The following is a 20,529-nucleotide window of genomic DNA, read 5'->3' as shown; positions in this document are numbered from 1 at the left end:
TTTCTGCTATCTAGCTCTGTATTAAATATAAATATATGCATATATGTGTCAATGACTATATATATATATATATATATATATATATATATATATATATATACATACATATATACACATATATACACATATATACACATATATACACATATATACGCATACATATATATATACATACAGTATATATACATATACACATACACACACACTACATAATTGTCTAAGGGTCACTTCCGTCTGTCTGTCCTGTCTGTCTTTCTTTCTGTCATGGATATTCATTGGTCGTGGCCTCTGTCTGTCATGGAATCCAAGTCGCTGATTGGTCGTGGCAAAACGCCCACGACCATTGCCACGACCAATCAGCGACGTGCACAGTCCGGAAGAAAATGGCCGCTCCTTACTCCCCGCACTCACTGCCCGGCGCACGCATACGCTGTCCGGTCACACAGGGTTAATGCCGGCGGTAACGGACCGCGTTTTGCCGCGGGTAACGCACTCCGTAACCGCTGCTATTAACCCTGTGTGTCCCCAATTTTTTTACTATTGATGCAGCCTATGTGGCATCAATAGTAAAAAAATGTAATGTTAAAAATAATAAAAAAAAAAAAAAACCTGCTATACTCACCCTCCGTAGTTCGCCACGCCGCCCGCCATCTTCCGTTCCTGGCGATGTATTGAGAAATTACCCAGAAGACTTAGCGGTCTCACAAGACCACTAAGTCATCTGGGTAATTTCGCAATGCATCCTGGGAAAGGAAGATGACAGCCAGCGCCAGCGGCTCGGCGGAGCTTCGGTGGATCCCAACCGTCGGTAACTGCTTCCTGGATCCAGGCGCCAACGGAAGGTGAGTATTAGTGTTGAGCATTCCGATACCGCAAGTATCGGGTATCGGCCGATATTTGCTGTATCGGAATTCCGATACCGAGATCCGATACTTTTGTGGTATCGGGTATCGGTATCGAAACAACATTAATGTGTAAAATAAAGAATTAAAATAAAAAATATTGCTATACTCACCTGTCCGACGCAGCCTGGACCTCACCGAGGGAACCGGCAGCGTTCTTTACTTAAAATGCGCGCTTTTCCTTCCTTCCGTGACGTCACGGCTTCTGATTGGTCGCGTGCCGCCCATGTGGCCGCGACGCGACCAATCACAGCAAGCCGTGACGTAATTTTCAGGTCCTTCTAGGCATTCAGTAGTTTAAAATTACGTTCCGGCTTTGTGATTGGTCGCGTCGCGGTCACATGGGCGACGCGACCAATCACAAGCCGTGACGTCACGGGAGGCTGGACACGCGCATTTTAAAATGCACGCGTGTCCAGCCTCCCATGACGTCACGGCTTGTGATTGGTCGCGTCGCCCATGTGACCGCGACGCGACCAATCACAAAGCCGGAACGTAATTTTAAAATCCTGAAGGACCTAAAATTACGTCACGGCTTGCTGTGATTGGTCGTGTCGCGGCCACATGGGCGGCACGCGACCAATCACAAGCCGGGACTTCACGTAAGGAAGGAAAAGCGCGAATTTTAAGCAAACAACGCTGCCGGTTCCCTCGGTGAGGTCCAGGCTGCGTCGGAGAGGTGAGTATAGCAATATTTTTTATTTTAATTCTTTATTTTACACATTAATATGGTTCCCAGGGCCTGAAGGAGAGTTTCCTCTCCTTCAGACCCTGGGAACCATCAGGAATACCGTCCGATACATGAGTCCCATTGACTTGTATTGGTATCGGGTATCGGTATCGGATTAGATCCGATACTTTGCCGGTATCGGCCGATACTTTCCGATACCGATACTTTCAAGTATCGGACGGTATCGCTCAACACTAGTGAGTATATAACTATTTTTTATTTTAATTCTTTTTTTTTTTTTTTAACAGGGATATCATGCCCACATTGCTATATACGTGGGCTGCGCAATATACAACGTGGGCTGCGCAATATACGTGGGCTGCGCGATATACTACATGGGCTGCTAAATATATACTACGTGGGCTGCGCAATATACAACGTGGGCTGTGCAATATACTACGTGGGCTGCGCAATATACAACGTGGGCTGCGCAATGTACTACGTGGGCTGCGCAATGTACTGCGTGGGCTGCGCAATGTACTGCATGGGCTGCGCAATGTACTGCGTGGGCTGCGCTATACACTACGCATACATATTCTAGAATACCCGATGCGTTAGAATCGGGCCACCATCTAGTGTATATATATATATATATATATATATATATATATATATATATATATATATATATATATATATATATATATATATATATTATAGTACAAACCAAAAGTTTGGACAAACATTCTCATTTAAAGATTTTTCTGTATTTTCATGACTATGAGAATTGTAGGCTCTTCAAAGTAGCCACATTTTGCTTTGATGACTGCTTTGCACACTCTTGGCATTCTCTTGATGAGCTTCAAGAGGTAGTCACCAGGAATGGTCTTCCAACAATTAAACCTGACAGGGCACACCTGTGAAGTGAAAACCATTTCCGGTGACTACCTCTTGAAGCTCATCAAGAGAATGCCAACAGTGTGCAAAGCAGTCATCAAAGCAAAAGGTGGCTACTTTGAAGAACCTAGAATATAAGACATATTTTCAGTTGTTTCACACTTTTTTGTTAAGTATACAATTCCACATGTGTTAATTCATAGTTTCAATGCCTTCAGTGTGAATTTACAATTTTCATAGTCATGAAAATACAGAAAAATCTTTAAATCTGTCTAACTCTCGCAAGTCACACTGTTGGTCCATGTGTAATCCGTATATTTCTCGCCCCCACAGACTTTCATTGGCGATTTTTTGCGCAGTACGCTGACAAACGCAGCATGCCGCGATTTTCTCAGCCCCGTAAAATACGGCCGAGAAATATACAGCAGATAGGAGCTGCCCCATAGAGAAACATTGGTCCGTGTGCAATGTGTTGTTTTTGTGCCTCTCCCTCGTCCATATTCCTCTCTAGTGTGACCCTGGCCTCATTCTAATGGATGAAAAAGGCTGAAAGAATTGACATGCTGCAGATTTGAAAAAACACTTTACGGGTTCAAATCTGCAAGAAGAAAATGTTAGAAATCTCTTCCACTTTGCATGTAATGGAAAATGCTGCAAAAAAAGGAGCAAAATAAACAACGTGAACAAGCCCTAAATGTTCCTTAGTCAGTCAGATATCTTATAGTGGAAAAATGAAAACAATTATGAGGGGTAAAAAGGAGAAGAAGGTAAAGGAACAGGAAAGGTCGGACATTGATATCTGTGAGAGTGAATGACCAAAATCTGGTCCTTGTACAAGTAAAGGTCCATACTGTAATTAAAGGGGGTGTCAACTACTTGGACAACACCTTCGCAATTACTATATTCTGCCATGTAAAATGAAATAATACCATTCTCACCTCCGATGCCGTTCCAGCGATGTCGGCACTGGGGCTCGCAGTATGTTATGTCACATGAGGCCTGCAGCCAATCTGCGGCTGCTTCGCTCGCTCTTCCTCCAGACAAAACTGACCTGCGAAGGAAGTGAGAACTGATGCTGCGCTCATTTTCTCTGGAAATCGCCAGAACGACTTCGGCAATAGGGGTGAGAACAGGCTTATTATTATAAGTGAGGAAATATATTAATTGAGAAGGGGTTGTCTGAGCAACGACGTAGGAGGTTGGAAAAACTCTGCCGCTTTCTTTTAGAATCTGCATGACTCTTATCCATGCGCTGTGTAAGGTACTGCAGCTACATGGACGGCTGGCAGTTTTCATATAGTTCGCTTGTATTTTTGCAGTCTATTGTGTTGATATTGAATGTTTTTAAATAATTTGTATAATTAACTGTTTTTTGCTGTTGTGATCCTATCCTTTTTTAAGGAAATGACATCACGGTAATTTTTTCACTTTGCTGTGGTGATCCTATCCTTTTATAAGGAAATGACATCACGGTAATTGTTCACATGGACCCGTGGAAGCGCTAGTGCGCAAAACGGCCGTCGTCCAGTTCCTTCACTTCCCGCTCCCTCACTCAATACTGCTTAAGCCGAAGAATGTTTTGTTACACTTAAGTGTTGAATAAAGACACGTTCCTAGCTGAAGAAACCGGGTGAGTGCCACATTTTTTCTCTTTGTATTGTGCACTAAAGGGATATTTATAAATGGTGAGGGATTGTGCACACAAGGGACGTCAGAAAGTCGCATATTCTTTTATTATAAACTAGCTATTGAACCCGTTCTACGCTCGGGTGGCGAGCATTTAAATTGGTATATGGTCTCCATCCTGGTATGTGCTGCTCCCATCTTGCTCTCCCATCCTGTCATGTGCTGCTCCATCCTGCATCCCCATCCTGTCATGTGCTGCTCCACCGTGTCATGTGCTGCTCCATCCTGCATCCCCATCCTGTCATGTGCTCCCATCCTATCACGTGCTGCTCCATCCTGTGCCCCCATCAGTGCGGGCGGCTGTGCTGAGTGCGGGCGGCTGCATGTGGCTGTGCTGAGTGCGGGCGGCTGCATGTGGCTGTGCTGAGTGCGGGCGGCTGTATGTGGCTGTGCTGAGTGCGGGCGGCTGTATGTGGCGTGGCTGTGCTGGGTGCGGTGGCTGTGCTGGGTGCAGCGGCTGTGAGTGGCTGTAGGCGGCTGTGCGTGGCTGTGGGCGGCTGTGCTGGGTGCGGCGGCTGTGCTGGGTGCGGCGGCTGTGCTGGGTGCGGCGGCTGTGCTGGGTGCGGCGGCTGTGCGTGGCTGTGCTGGGTGCGGTGGCTGTGGTGGGTGTGGCGGCTGTGGGTGGCTGTGCTGGGTGCGGCGGCTGTGGACGGCTGTGCTGGGTGCGGTGGCTGCGCTGGGTGCAGCGGCTGTGGGCGGCTGTGCGTGGCTGTGGGCGGCTGTGCTGGGTACGGCGGCTGTGCTGGGTGTGGCGGCTGTGCTGGGTGCGGCGGCTGTGCTGGGTGCGGTGGCTGTGCTGGGTGCGGCGGCTGTGCGTGGCTGTAGGCGGCTGTGCTGGGTGCGGTGGCTGTGCTGGGTGCAGCGGCTGTGCGTGGCTGTGGGTAGCTGTGCGTGGCTGTGCTGGGTGCGGCGGCTGTGCTGGGTGCGGCGGCTGTGCGTGGCTGTGGGCGGCTGTGCTGGGTGCGGCGGCTGTGCTGGGTGTGGGCGGCTGTGCTGGGTGCGGTGGCTGTGCTGGGTGCGGCGGCTGTGCTGGGTGCGGCGGCTGTGCGTGGCTGTAGGTGGCTGTGCTGGGTGCGGCAGCTGTGCTGGGTGCGGCGGCTGTGCGTGGCTGTAGGCGGCTGTGCGTGGCTGTGCTGGGTGCGGTGGCTGTGCGTGGCTGTGGGCGGCTGTGCGTGGCTGTGGGCTGCTGTGCTGGGTGCGGTGGCTGTGCTGGGTGCGTCGGCTGTGCTGGGTGCGGCGGCTGTCGCCACCTGATTCATTTCCGCCGCCATTTTCTTGGTCCTGCTCCCGGAATCGGCGCCTGCGCAGTCCGCGCTTTCCGGCGCCATTTTCTTGAAGACACACTGCAATGTGGGAGCAGGGGGACATTCATGGCCCGGAATCGCGTCGGTGGAACGGGACAGGTAAGTATACTCACCCTCCGCCTCCTGGCTCGTCCTTGTTTCTCCGTTGGAGATCGCGGTGTGCGTTCAGCGCTTACGCATACCGCGATCTCCTGGGAGCGTCGCTCTGTGGGGTCCAGACTGCGCCGGCGCTTGCGCAGTCTATAAAGGCTTCGGACAGAGTGACGCTCCCAGCGTTATATTATAGATGCTGGAAACCTTATTTACATAAGTCTGGAAACCACTTGAAATTCTTGTCTAAAAAAGTTATAAATAAGGAAATATCTGCTGACATTGCTAAGGACGACTCCAGCTGTCCGACACCATGTGTTACTCACGGAACAACCTAAAGGAATTACTATGGAGGCCCAGAGGACTGGGATCTGAGCAGAGGTCACCGCGACATCTCCCTGGTACTTCATTTCACGTTTATTAAGGCAACTTCAATTAAACCCATGATGAGTTAAAGGGGTTGTCTGCTTTTTACAAGACCTTTTTCTTAAGGTCTGCCTATGGTGAAAGTACATTGTGCTAGAGTATTTCGAGAACTGCTATTTTAATGATAATCTTTCAGTCCAAACAGGCTGGCGATCATCCGACGACCAAGCAAACGCGTGTTTGTGTGGTGAAATGATATTTTGTGCTGTATGAAAAAAATAATCGCTCTCGGCAGCACATTGACCTTTGTAAACAGGGCTCACCGTTTCTAGAGCTGCCTATGTACAATGAACTATGCGCATCTGAAGAGCAGTCTGTGCAAACTAATCACCGATCAGCCAATATTCACCAATCGGCAGTGATTAATGCTGCAAAATCAGGTGGTGCAAGTCCACCCTTACAAAGACCATCCTGACGAGTCCCTTAGGTTATCCAACTGGGACCCCTTGAATATTATTACAGAATGGGGACATTATTACAGGAAGGGGGTCAGGATAACAGACATTATTACGGGATGAAAAACATTAGAGGATGGGGCCCAGGATGGGGGACATTACAGGACTGTGGTCAATATTACAGGACAGGAATATTATTACAGGATGGAGGATATTATTACAGGAAGGGGAAATTACTACACAATTGAGGACATTAATACAGTATAGGAGATATCACAGGTAGGGGGTTAGAATGGGGGACATTATCACAGGATGAGGACCAGGAAAGGGAACATTATTACAGGATGGAGGACAGGGACATTATTACAGTACAGGAAACATTATAGGATGAGGGCTAGGAAGAGGGACATTACAGGACTGTGGTCATTATTACAGAATGGGGTACACTATTACAGGAAGTGGATCAGGATAGACATTACTGGATGAAAGACATTATTACACAAAGGAGGATATTATTACAGGATGGAGGACAGGGACATTATTACAGTGCAGGAGACATTATAGGATGAGGGCCAGGACAAGGAACATTATTACAGGACATTATTACAGGATGGGAACAAAAATGAGGCGCATGTATTAGTTTCTGGGGGCCATAATTACTGTAGGTGCCGATTGGAGGACATGATAACTATATGGGAACAATTGAGGGAGAAAATAAATTGAGAAAAGTGTCAAATGAAAGTATAAAAAAAATCACTGATAAATAACATGCTGTTTTATATAATAACCAAAAGAAAAAAAAAAAAAAGAGGACACATTTACTATCACCGCATTCAGAGCGACCCAAGCTATAGAACTGTACGATAACCCATACAATAAGCACCACAAAAAAAACAATTAAAAACAGTACAAACATTAAGCTTATTCTTTATAATGACACAAAGAAATGGAATTAAAAGTAATCAAAAAGTCCTCTATAAAAAAACTGAAAATTTCATCTCGTCCTACAAAGAATTCTAACCTTCAAATTCAAAATGTCTTTCTAAATTCAGCCCATATACCCATCTTTAAGACCCCTGCTCTAGAATATTGTGTCCAATCCATGGTTCCTAGGAAGCCTGGTGTTCTTTAGCCATGTTCAGGGGTTCCCCAACACACAACAACAAAACATGTTACCTTTGGGTCATTCCATGTCAAGTGGACCAGTGGTCCCCACTCGACCTTCTCCGATTTTGCTGAAAATTTATAAGGATGTACATGTATGTTTGAAAAGAGGTTCTGTAAATTTTTAGGGCCAGATCTCAAATACATTGGGCACTGTTGACCTTTCACTGGAGGTTCCACCAAGCCTGCGGCTTCAGCTAAGAGGATTTTGCAAACTTTGGCACATAGCCATTAGAGTTCTATACTGGCTATGATGCTGAAATTTGGCATACTAGCTCAACTTTTGCTGGTAAACACGATAAAATTATTACCGGCTATGACAAAACAATATTTCGGCCGCAATTTTGTGTCAAAGTAGCTTGAAAAACGCGTCACATAAAATTTATGCCAAACTTTGCCCATATATAACTCAAGACCAAAAACCAATAGTAACTGGTGCTTTGCCCTGTACACCAAACATCTACATGACTTTGCATTGCTGCAATATCACGGTCAAAGCATATGTATTTGTGGAAATATTCACACCCACATATGATGAAAAACGTAAAAAAAACGAATTTTACCTATTTTTAGGTCAAATTTCTCAAAAAGGGTACCCTAAAATATATTAATTCTGATATCATTAGAAAGAGCACATTTTTCTCTACAAGGATCATTGGTTTTTTTTTTTGGAGTCTCTCAGTTTAAGACATGAAAAATGCCACTGAACATGGTGTTATTTACTAATACGCAATGAATGGTAACTGCACTATTCAAACCCTTGCGTTGGTCCATGGTGGTTATACCACAACCAATTCCCTAAGAATTGGTATTATAATCCTATTAAGAGTTGTAATAATGCTGTCTATCGAGAATTGGCAGCCCCATCGCCTAGGAGCCATGGCCGATAGCCATGCAAGGCGAGCCTCAGGCGGTCTCTTTATCGCAGGTTCCGAAGCCTGAGGGTGGGTGTCTTTGCCTAGGATCCCAAGCTTAATATTGGGTATCTTTTGTTGGTTCCCCAAGCCATAATGTTCAGTCTAAGTGGTCTGGAATTGTTGCTGAATTTGCAACATAATCGGTTCAGAGAAGCTGCATTGTTGGCCCATTGCTGTTGCAGCTGTGCTGAAATTATTGCAATGATTGACTGCTCGGGAATCCAGCATGTATCATTTCTCACAGGCCAGTGAAAGAAGCTAGCTGGACCATGAGGATGCATAAAATTTATTAATGCATCATGCTTGTCGACTGAAATTTCAGAAATATTTCCAATCCACCAGTTCCTATCGTAAATGCAGGCAATGTATTGCCCTGGCTGGAGGTTAGCAATTGGCACAAAAGGCATTTCTGATCTGACAGATCTATCTACATGGGCAATGAAAGATGATGGGTCATTTGACACCCTTGAAATGCAAATCTTTTTGTCATCAATTGGCACAAACTGGTGATTTTCTCTTGTTCCAGCAATCGTATGTCAATCTTTGAACCTTTCCTCTTGAACTACCTGTATTTCGTCAATTTTTTCTTTTGGAACAAAAAAAAAAACTTGATTCCATGCAGTTGCTCGTTGCAAAAGTTGAATAAATCCACCGGGGTCAGTATTTGGTTTTCAGTTGGGCGTTGAAGACTGGCATGAGCTGCCAACCTCTTTGCTGTCCCTCTAATCCCATCACAGGGCGACTTTCCATGACTGGTACCAAAAAAATTCCATTCAGCGCTGATATTGAAATCAGCATTGTGGTGGCACAAGTAGAGAAAATTTTTGAAATTTTTGTACTGGGCTGCAGATCCATCGCTGAAGTAGTGGATATGACGAATCCCATAGATGAGTCTTGAGATACTCCACAATTACTGTTAAGAAAGTGTGGACTGCAACTGTGTCATGTCGTGAGCAATCACTGATTATGCACAAGCTGATGCGCAGCTTCACCATTTAACTCCTTGAAGTAAATTACAAATGGGTGTACTGTAGATTGACTATTTTCCCAGTGGAAACCTTGAATGGCATCTTGAACAATAAATGAGTAATTTTCAGCAAAGTCCATAAGGATCACAAGCTCTCCAGGTCTCAGATTTTCCTTCAACAATTTCAGATATCAACTTTGATGCTTGGCGATGTAGTGATGGCTACAAAGTTTAGAAATTTTCAAAACCAATTCTTCAATGAAATCTTCTATAGTCAGTTTTTTCGTACCAAGCGTGTCTCGATCAGTGTGAATCCATTGTTTGAACTCAATACCGTGTTTCCCCGATAGTAAGACAGCGTCTTACTTTCTTTTACCACTCAAAAGTCCCACTATGTCTTACTTTCGGGGGGGGTGTCTTACATTGGGAAAAAAACCTGTGTGGTCGCTGGAGAGCGGTCACACAGACAGCTCTCCAGCGACCAACTATGCGAAGTCCCCTGGTAACCAGGGTAAACATCGGGTTACTAAGCGCAGGGCCGCGCTTAGTAACCCGATGTTTACCCTGGTTACCAGTGTAAATTTAAAAAAAAAAAGAAAAAAAAGTGAGGTGTCATATCTTGTTTTTTCCAGAGGTGATTTTGGAGTTTTTGGGCTGTCGGGACAGAATACAGTGGCTCTTCTTTTACCTTTTGGTGTTTTTAATCCTTCCATCTCCAAGTTCTAATCGTCGCTTTGCCGGAGGGCGCCCCAGTGCAGGCTGCAGTAGGCCGGCTCTGGTGGCGGGTCCATGCCGGGTGGAGTAGATGAAGCTGGCCGCTGCTTGCTGTTCCGGAGCGCACAGTCCGTGCGGGGGATGGTGCACCGGGCCGGGGGAGGACAGGACGTGCAGGTATCCGCCGCCTCCTGCGCCAACCACAGAGCCGCCCCCGGCCACGAACCCCCCGGAGAAGCTGGAGCATTTGTCGGGGAGCAGCAGCTGGTCGTGCCTGAGGTGGCTTCCCTTTCTCATGGTACGGAGCCGCCGCCTTCTCCGCTCTCCTTGTGAGGCGGATTGTACGGCTGTGTGCGCTCGGGCCCCAGCTCCGACCTTCGCGCGTAAACCGCATCCCTTCATTCATTGTCAGCTGACCTGGAGCCATTTTGTCAGCCGCGGCGGTGGCAGGGAGGTCGGAGCTGGGGCCCGAGCACACACAGCCGTACAATCCGCCTCCATCTGCCTCCCCCGGTGCTCGATAGCCCTCCGACGAGCTCACCTCAGCACCTGCTCTAACTGCAGCCCCGGCTATTTGTAGGGTGCAGGCCGGGCAGTGCGGATTACTGGGGTCACAAGGAGGAGAGCGGAGAAGGCGGCGGCTCCGTACCATGGGAAAGGGAAGCCACCTCGGGCACGACCAGCTGCTGCTCCCCGACAAATGCTCCAGCTTCTCCGGGGGGTTCGTGGCCGGGGGCGGCGCTGTGGTTGGCGCAGGAGGCGGCGGATACCTGCACGTCCTGTCCTCCCCCGGCCCGGTGCACCATCCCCCGCACGGACTGTGCGCTCCGGAGCAGCAAGCAGCGGCCAGCTTCATCTACTCCACCCGGCATGGACCCGCCGCCAGAGCCGGCCTACTGCAGCCTGCACTGGGGCGCCCTCCGGCGAAGCGACGATTAGAACTTGGAGATGGAAGGATTAAAAACACCAAAAGGCAAAGGAAGAGCCACTGTATTCTGTCCCGACAGCCCAAAAACTCCAAAATCACCTCTGGAAAAAACAAGATATGACACCTCACTTTTTTTTTTTTTTTTTTAACATTTACACTGGTAACCAGGGTAAACATCGGGTTACTAAGCGCGGCCCTGCGCTTAGTAACCCGATGTTTACCCTGGTTACCAGTGGCTGAATCGTCCGCATCCCGCAGTTAATGCAGCAAAAGGTACCGGTACGGCTTATATTTTTACAACGTACAGTACTATGTCTTACTTTCGGGGGTGCGTCTTACATTAGCCAACCCCGCTAAAACCCCCACTACGTCTTACTATCGGGGGTGTCTTACTATCGGGGAAACACGGTAATATCTTCACTGTTGACAAACACATTGACTAGAAATTCTTTTAAAACTTCAGGACCCGGGCATTTATCACAATGGCCAACCATACAGTCCTTGGATTCAATTCCACAGACTATTTTGCATATGAGCTCTTTGTAGTCATCATTGATTGGGCATGCTGCAAGCATTAGTTTGACATTTTGGTGAATGGTACACACAAACGGAATGTGTTCCAGCAGATCCAACGGTTACGCACCACTTTGGCCGAAGCTCACACAACTTGGAAAATCCAATTTCAGGGCCATTCCGATCCCGATAGGCAACAAACATTTCCCTCATATTGCTCAGTAATAGTCGCTTTTGCATCTGCTTTTTTTCTCCTGCTATTCGCACTGATACATAGTCTTTTTTACCAGGGCACATTCGACTGAATTCATCATCCTCAAAAAATGCCTGCACCTTTTTCTTCACTTCCTCGGAAACTTTCTTGCCACACTTGATTCTAGGTAAGGCTAAGATCCCATGTTCACATTTAAGCTTTCGAGCTTGTTTGACCATTCGTTCAGAGACACCGAATTCGTCTGATATAGCCTTAATGGACCAACTTTTAGGTGCCAATGTCAAGATTTGGACCTTTTTGGACAGCAATGGGCCGACAATACAGCTTCTCTGAACCGATTATGTTGCAAATTCAGCAACAATTCCAGACCACTTAGACTGAACATTATGGCTTGGGAACCAACAAAAGATACCCAATATTAGGCTTGGGATCCTAGGCAAAGACACCCACCCTCAGGCTTCGGAACCTGCGATAAAGAGACCGCCCGAGGCTCGCCTTGCACGGCTATCGGCCATGGCTCCTAGGTGATGGGGCTGCCAATTCTCGAAAGACAGCATTATTACAACTCTTAATAAGATTATAATACCAATTCTTAGGGAATTGGTTGTGGTATAACCACCATGGACCAACGCAAAGGTTTGAATAGTGCAGTTATCATTCATTGCGTATTAATGAATAACACCATGTTCAGTGGCATTTTTCATTTCTTAAACTGAGAGACTCCAAAAAAAACCCCAATGATCCTTGTAGAGAAAAATGTGCTCTTTCTAATGATATCAGAATTAATATATTTTAGGGGTACCCTTTTTGAGAAATTTGACCTAAAAATAGGTAAAATTCGTTTTTTTTAAGTTTTTCATCATATGTGGGTGTGAATATTTCCACAAATACATATGCTTTGACCGTGATATTGCAGCAATGCAAAGTCATGTAGATGTTTGGTGTACAGGGCAAAGCACCAGTTACTATTGGTTTTTGGTCTTGAGTTATATATGGGCAAAGTTTGGCATAAATTTTATGCGACGCGTTTTTCAAGCTACTTTGACACAAAATTGCGGCCAAAATATTGTTTTGTCATAGCCGGTAATAATTTTATCGTGTTTATCAGCAAAAGTTGAGCTAGTATGCCAAATTTCAGCATCATAGCCAGTATAGAACTCTAATGGCTATGTGCCAAAGTTTGCAAAATCCTCTTAGCTGAAGCCACAGGCTTGGTGGAACCTCCAGTGAAAGGTCAACAGTGCCCAATGTATTTGAGATCTGGCCCTAAAAATTTACAGAACCTCTTTTCAAACATACATGTACATCCTTATAAATTTTCAGCAAAAATCGGAGATCAAGTGGGGACGATTTTTAAAACTGGTCCACTTGATGTGGAATGACCCCTTTATAATAGGAAACTCCAAGTGATTTATGCTTAAAACAGGTTGACCACTACTAGGAAAACCCATTCTCACTGTGAATGTTTGGTCCCGCAAAAATAAAACCGCTTATGCTCCTAACGTAGTTGAACCCCACTGTTATAAGGAAATGCCAGGAGCTGCAACCTGTGAGATGTTAGTGCATCATTATTACCAGATCATTATCAGTCAGTATATGGCCCCATCTAGTTAAACGTGGAGTCTGGAAAGGTTTCTCTCCTTTGCTACACCCTCATCTAATACTAAATCGACATTTACTTCCCCAATGCAATGGGTCTTGCTAGATTCAGTGTCTCAACATGAAGGTTTTGCAGAGGAAAACTAGCCCAGAGTAATCAGAGAAATGTAAGCAATTTTCCCAGCTTCCTGGCTTGTGGGAACTTTGGTTTTCCTGGGAATAACAGCTATTTTTAACATTTTATTATACAATTTGTCACAGTGCTGTCTCAGGAGACTATCAACAAGCAATTTCAAACAAATTCCAACCACAAACACTTCTCCACATGTGATCTAGAACATCTGGCCTACAAGAGACCAGAAGATGGACTCTTTACAGAGGGATCAGCACTCTTCTAAGGAATGTGATAAATAATATTAGTGTGATATAAAACCCAATCAGAAATGGTGACAATCTAATTCTAATTATTTATAGGGGGAGAGGGCGTTCCTGGCTGCCATTATGTGCAGGAACAGACGATAACTTTGCCTCTGGGAAATGCCTCCTTCTGTGCTCACGGTCTTTGTCTTCTGAGAGGCATGTAATTTGATCAGGAAAAGGAGAGGGGGGTAGGGAAAAGCAATTTGTAGCTACTGTAAAGTCCATCTAACCACCAGTTTGACAAACTAGATTAAGAAGGTTTTTACTAAACCAGAACAAACTACTAAACATGAGACCAAAAACATAAAATACTAAAGGTCTGGATATAGCCGACTGGCGCACTATAGTGCAGATTATTAGATATTTATATATGCAAGAACAGAAGACCGTTCCACTTTGATAATAATATGGACCCCCTCAGGGTGAATACTCAGTATTGCTTCACAATTTTGGATATTTTTATTTCACTAATGATGGACTGAAATGTTTAAAGTTCAGATCCTTTCATATTGGGTTTTGGCTCCCTCTCGTTGGTCCCGGTCGAGTCTTACGTCCAAACCCCCCCTTGCAAAACAGGATTTGAGTGTACGCACCAACAGTCAATGTGCTCTAATGAGCATCATTTTCGGACGTGTACATCTACTGGAGGTTGAGAACTCAGACGTAGTAGACTGCATCTAGGTGTCCTCTTCCAGTAGGCGTACACACCCAAAAATGATGCACAACGGAGCGCACGTTTGCTGTCTCGGCACCATTATAGTCTATGGCCTCGTTGGCGCATACGCCTGAATCCCATTTTGCAGAGGGTTCAGACGTAAGCCCCAAAAGAGCCACCGAATGGGTGCGAAAATGCGGTGTGAAAGAAGCCTCAACAGCCTATTGGGAGGGGCCCGTAAGGCGAGTGTTAGTGATGCAAGATCACCAATGCTTCACTTGTAAGACCACCATTTATTTCACTTCAGAATACTTCGTATGTCGGTGCTGTATGCCTGATCCATGCGAATTTTCTTCACCGTCATTGTTCTTGCTCCACGTTCATATATCTACTGAGGTGGTGATTGCACCCTAGACTGCGATTACATCCTGATGACTTGCAAAACCAGACTTAAACAATAGGTCATTTTACAGTGATAATTAATAGTAGGGTTGAAGCAAATCACTCTGAGTCTGAAGTGACAGAATGGTGCACTGGGTGGCCATTGGAATAAGTGCAACTAAGGACCAGTGTGTGAGTTCCGGAGAAGCTTTTACTTGAATTCGGGTATTAATGGGGTGAAAACTTTGTTTTAATGTAATTGGGTCCCATTACACATTTTGCTTTCACAGGATATTACTTTCCCTGCACACTGAACCTTAATGTCATCTATGGCCATAAGTCAGATGGAAAGGATCTCACAAAAAGATAAAAGAGTGAGAAACTCTCCCTGTAGACTGTCAGAATAAGCTCACTGAAGAATTCTCATGTAGAGGTCAGCCATTTTTCCTCCTTAGTGCACCTTTCCTCACATTGCCCAGCACTTCTGTCCTCCAAACAATGGCTGCTGGTGGAGGAGCACGTGATCAAACCATCACCAGACCTTTCCATCCCCTTCATCCAATACCAAGACACCACACATGGGAAAGCTTCTTTTCTATTTGACAAGGCTAATGGACAGGTGTGGTCCCATGATCCTTCACCAGCAGTCATTGTATGGAGGACAGACGTGCTTGGTCAGTGTGTGAGGAAAGCTGAACTAACAAGAGAAAATGGCCGACCTCTCTACATGAGAATCTGTCAGTGGGCTCGTTCTGACAGTGTAACAGATGAGTTGCTCTTTTATCTGGTTTCTGAGCTCCTCTCAGCATTTTTATGGCCACAGACGACATTAAAGTACACCCCCGGAAAAAGCCAGTGGCGAAACGCACGTTGGGGCTAGGAAACGCTACTCCATACTCCAAGGTGAATCAGTCTCCTTTACTTTGCAGGCATTGTATTTATCACGGTCTATGGTTATTATTTTACACGCTGTTGGGTCACAAACCCGGATGTGCCATTATTATCCACTGATAGGCATTGTAATGTTTTGGATTCACTAGGTGCTTTTATCCTCCCTTTCAAGGAGATACCTTAGAACATGACAGGAATACATTGATTCAGGGCATTGAAATCTGTCGAGCATTACGCACTTTATTGTCTTGTACTAATATGTTGACAATCACGGTCTTACCATAATTTACACTTTCAGCTATTCCCTGCCTCTGGTTACATTTTTTATCCAGGCATTCTTTCTAAGGGTTCTCCTCATTTGTCTGAACAGTATGGTTCCTATCACTGTTCTATATACCTTCATAATAACAGATGATATATCTATTGATAGTCTGGGTCATCTCCTAGGTGAGGCACACTGCTTTTTTATATTGTTAATGTATTTTGTTTTTATTAATAAAAGTTAATTTTAGTCTAATGGATCTCCTCATTCCCCTTTTCACTTTAATTGGGGTTTATGAATTATATTAAAGTACGGTAAACCTATCCTTGCACAATTCTGCCCCATGTAAGGCCAGACAGGTCTGCTCCAATATTGCCCATTGCCAAGTAGCTAATAACAGCTAAAGATCACAGTGAATGCATATGTATCCATGGAGGAAGCCTCCTCCACCTCCAACACTGACGTATGGTGGGCTTGTATATATCTGCATGTATAAAAGCCCCCCATTAATCATGGCTGGATTCCTGCTCTCTGCTTTTAGGAAAAAAGCCCTATTTTGGGGGTTTGCCACATGAGCTCTATAGCAGAGCTGACCTGTTCTGATATTATGGTGCCCTTACATTGAGCAACAAAGAAAAAGCCAAGGAAGTACTCGCAATAAAAACAACCTGATGTTTCAAAAACTGTTCATCTACTTGTTTGAGAGGTTTCTCTTTGTAACGTTGTGGGGGTTCGATATTTGTACTATTATGCATTTGTCTGATGGAATACTCACCAATCACCTTTATTTGGGCCCAAATGCTCATAATTATGGATGGATGGAGATAGGTGGATGTCAGCCTGCATCTACTTCATTTATAAATGGAAAAATATCTGGTTTTCTGCAGTCACCACTTTATGGAGCTTAGAAGATTACAGCAAAATGTTTCATCAGTGCGTTAAACGTATAAACTGTACACAGTAAGGCCCTAAACTCCCAGTAGGGGGAGTAGCAGACAGAATTTGAGTCTATATCCATAGGTATGAATAGGATTGAAATTTCCACACCTGTAAATAAATACAAATGCTTCTCACTAAATTAGATCAAAAAGTTATTTTATTTCAGTTCTTCAATAGAAAAAGTGAACCTCATACTATATACAGTCATTACAAACAGAGCGATCTATTTCAAGTGTTTATTTCTGTTAATGTTGATGTCTATGGCTTACAGGCAGCCAATGAAAACCCAAAAGTCATTATCTCACACCTGCAAAGGCTTCCTAAGTGTTTAACCCCTTAATGACCGGAGCTTTTTTCGGTTTTGAGTTTTCTTTTTTCGCTCCCCTCCGTCCCAGAGCCATGACTTTTTTACTTTTCCGTCAATATGGCCATGTGAGGGCTTATTTTTTGTGGGACGAGTCGTACTTTTTAACGACATCATTGGTTTTACCATGTTGTGTACTAGAAAACGCGAAAAAAAATTCAAAGTGCGGTGAAATTGCAAAAAGTGCAATCCCACACTTGTTTTTTGTTTGGCTTTTTGCTGGGTTCACTAAATACTAAAACTGACCTGCCATTATGATTCTCCATGTCATTACGAGTTCATACACACCAAACATGTCTAGGTTATTTTTTTTTTATCTAAGTAATGAAAACAAATTTCAAACTTCGCTTAAAAAAAAAAAAAAAAAAAAAAAAAAAAATGCGCAATTTTCCGATATCTGTAGCGTCTCCATTTTTTGTGATCTCAGGTTGGGTGAGGACTTATTTTTTGCGTGCCGAGCTGACGTTTTTAATGATACTATATTGGTGCAGATACGTTCTTTTGATCGCCCGTTATTGCATTTTAATGCAATGACGCAGCGACCAAAAAAACGTAATTCTGACGTTATAACTTTTTTCTCGCTAAGCCATTTACCGATCAGGTTAATCCTTTTTTTTATTATTATTATTATTATTATTATTGATAGAACGGTTGATTCTGAACTCGGCGATACCAAATATGTGTAGGTTTGATTTTTTTGATTATTGTTTTATTTTGAATTGGGCAAAAGGGGGGTGATTTAAACTTTTTTTTTTTTTTTAATTTTGGCATGCTTCAATAGCCTCCATGGGAGGCTAGAAGCTGGCACATCTCGATCACCTCTGCTACATAGGGGCGATCTGAGCATTGCCTCTATGTAGTAGAATTGCAGCATTGCTATGAGCGCTGACCACAGGGTGCTGCTCATAGCAATCCAGCATCAACAACCATAGAAGTCTGCAGGAGATCGCTGGTTGTTATGCCGATGCACTGCTGACCCCTAATCACGTGACGGGGGTCAGTGGAAACCCATGCCTATTGCAGGCACATGTCAGCTGTTCAAAACAGCTGACATGTCCCAGCTTTGATGCGGGCTCACCGCCAGAGCCCGCATCAAAGCGGGGGTTCTGCCATCGGACATACTATTCCGTCCGAGGTCAGAAAGAAGTTAAAGGTCCCTGATTCTATTTCAGTAAGCTCCAGAAACATGGGGAAGACTGCTGACATGACAGATGTCCAGAAGGCAGTGATTGACACACTCCACAAGGAGGGTAAGCCGCAAAAGGTCATTGCTAAAGAAGCAGGCTGTTCACAGAGTGCTGTATCCAAGCATATTAATGGAGAGTTGAGTGGAAGGAAAAAGTGTGGAAGAAAAAGGTGCACAGGCAACCGGGATAACAGCAGCCTTGAAAGGATTGTGAAGAAAAGGCCATTCAAAAATTTGGGGGAGATTCACAATGAGTGGACTGCTGCTGGAGTCATTGCTTCAAGAGCTACCACATTCAGACGTATCCAGGACATGGGCTACAAGTGTCACATTCCTTGTGTCAAGTCATTCATGACCAATAGACAATGTCTTACCTGGCCAAGTAGAAAAAGAATTGGATTGTTGCTCAGTGATCCAAGGTGTTTTCAGATGAAAGTAAATTTTGCATTTCATTTGGAAATCAGGGTCCCAGAGTCTGGAGGAAGAGTGGAGAGGCACACAATCCAAGCTGCTTGAGGTCTAGTGTGAAGTTTCCACAATCAGTGATGGTTTGGGGAGCCATGTCATCTGCTGGTGTAGGTCCACTGTGTATTATCAAGACCAAAGTCAGCGCAGCCGTCTACCAGGAAATTTTAGAGCACTTCATGCTTCCCTCGGCTGACCAGCTTTTTGGAGATGGAAATGTCATTCTCCAGCAGGACTTGGCACCTGTCCACACTGCCAAAAGTACCAATACCTGGTTTAAAAACAACAGTATCACTGTGCTTGATTGGCCAGCAAACTCGCCTGACCTTAACTCCATAGAGAATCTATGGGGTATTGTCAAGAGGATGAAAGACACCAGACCCAACAAGGCAGACGAGCTGAAGGCTGCTTTCAAGCACCTGGACTTCCATAACACCTCAGCAGTAGAGTTGAGCAAATTTGTTAGGGTTCCCTCTTATTCGGCAAGCTATAGCGCTTACCAAATAAGCTTTGGAAGGAACCCGGCTTCCTGGATCACGCCAGCTGATCAGTTGATCGGCGCCGCAGCTGTGTCACTGTCACAGCACATGCATGGAGAGCCTGTTTGTTGGGTTCTCCATGCATGTGCTTGTGACTGTCACACAGCCGTGACACATGCAGCTGCGGCACCAATCAGGCAGAGTGATCCAGGAAGCCGGGTTCCCTCTGCAGCTTATTCGGTAAGAACTATAGCTTGCCAAATAAGGGGGAACCCTAACAATTTTGCTTAACTCTACTCAGCAGTGCTACAGGCTGATCGCCTCCATGCCACTCCGAATTGATGCAGTAATTGATGCAAAAGAAGCCCCCACCAAGTATTGAGTGCATTTACTGAACATACATTCCAGAAGGCCAACATTTCGGATTTTAAAATCATTTTTCAAGCTGGTGTTAGAAAGTATTCTAATTTACTGAGATAATGACTTCTTGGTTTTCATTGGCTGTAAGCCATAGTCATCAACATTAACAGACAAACACGTGAAATAGATCACTCTGTAATGACTATGTAATATACGAGTTTCACTTTTTGTATTGAAGAACTGAAATAAATTTACTTTATGATATTCTAATTTTGTGGGAAGCACCTGTATATCTGCGTAAAAAGTTGTAAGTATCTTTGTAGGTGTCCTGTTATCTCATCATTACAGATAATAAAAGTAATAAATATGCACATCAACTTATATTAGCATAGATGCAGAGGATTACAAAGCGTTCGTGGAAAAACATATACACCAATTACTAAGTGAATGAGTCATTTTAGACGATTCAACTAAAATATTTCTATTTTCTACCCGCCTTTCTATTCTCACCCTCTACAGAGTGTAAGATTCCCCATTTACAACAGATAAAAGACCATGAGCCCTCTTTGTATTCTCCCATTCTGATAAACAATATGTAAAATACCCCTCTCACGTTTCATTTCCTGTAGAGGAAATCTTTGGTTCTATAAAATAATAGGAGTTTCTGTACAGACCAGCAATTCTTCCGGTGATCTGTGTAATTCTCCCCCTTCCCTATTGTCTTCATGCCAATCAAATAGG

This window comes from Ranitomeya variabilis, chromosome 7 (assembly GCF_051348905.1).
Source record: "Ranitomeya variabilis isolate aRanVar5 chromosome 7, aRanVar5.hap1, whole genome shotgun sequence".
NCBI lineage: Eukaryota > Metazoa > Chordata > Amphibia > Anura > Dendrobatidae > Ranitomeya > Ranitomeya variabilis.
The sequence above is the reverse complement of the archived record's forward strand: the minus strand, read 5'-3'. Positions refer to the sequence as shown.